Source organism: Triticum aestivum, unplaced genomic scaffold, assembly GCF_018294505.1.
Source record: "Triticum aestivum cultivar Chinese Spring unplaced genomic scaffold, IWGSC CS RefSeq v2.1 scaffold329359, whole genome shotgun sequence".
NCBI lineage: Eukaryota > Viridiplantae > Streptophyta > Magnoliopsida > Poales > Poaceae > Triticum > Triticum aestivum.
This window is the reverse complement of record NW_025309651.1, coordinates 1-654: the sequence shown is the minus strand read 5'-3', so window position 1 is coordinate 654 and position 654 is coordinate 1. Positions and strand designations below refer to the sequence as shown.

Genomic DNA, 654 nt, shown 5'->3' with positions numbered 1-654 from the left:
GTGGAAAAAACTCGTGTTGCTGCGGTATGGAGGGAGGGGTGGAAACCGTGGAAAACTCGTCTCCGTGATTGAGCGGGAGAGTAAGTAGTATAGGACATTATCCATTGTTAGGGAACGGTTCTGATGGTAGTGAGAATGTAGAATCGTCTTTGGAGCGGACTTGGGAGTGGCAAGCATAAGGGACGAAGATGGGGAAACATGTCGGATGCGATCATACGAGCACTAAAGCACCGGATCCCATCAGAACTCCGAAGTTAAGCGTGCTTGGGCGAGAGTAGTACTAGGATGGGTGACCTCTTGGGAAGTCCTCGTGTTGCATTCCTTTTATAATTATTTTTTGCGCCTTGTGACAAACATGTCGCACGTGCGCGATATATATTAATCCCGTTATATTATGTTTGACGTTTGCGATATGTTTAAGCTCGATGCTCATTGCTCGCGCGTCTTGGGGCGGCTTTGTGCCGCGAAGGGCGCGTTCTGAAAGGGGTGGAAAAAACTCGTGTTGCTGCGGTATGGAGGGAGGGGTGGAAACCGTGGAAAACTCGTCTCCGTGATTGAGCGGGAGAGTAAGTAGTATAGGACATTATCCATTGTTAGGGAACGGTTGTAATGGTAGTGAGAATGTAGAATCGTCTTTGGAGCGGACCTGGGAGT

The 654-nt window shown here is 48.9% G+C and overlaps 1 non-coding gene across 1 annotated transcript; it reads left to right on the top strand.

Annotated features, from left to right (window-relative positions):
* The first annotated feature begins 203 nt into the window (after positions 1-203).
* On the top strand, positions 204-322 carry LOC123179645 (5S ribosomal RNA). The gene has a single exon (XR_006490524.1). It is a non-coding gene; the product is annotated as a 5S ribosomal RNA (ribosomal RNA).
* The last annotated feature ends 332 nt before the right edge of the window (positions 323-654 follow it).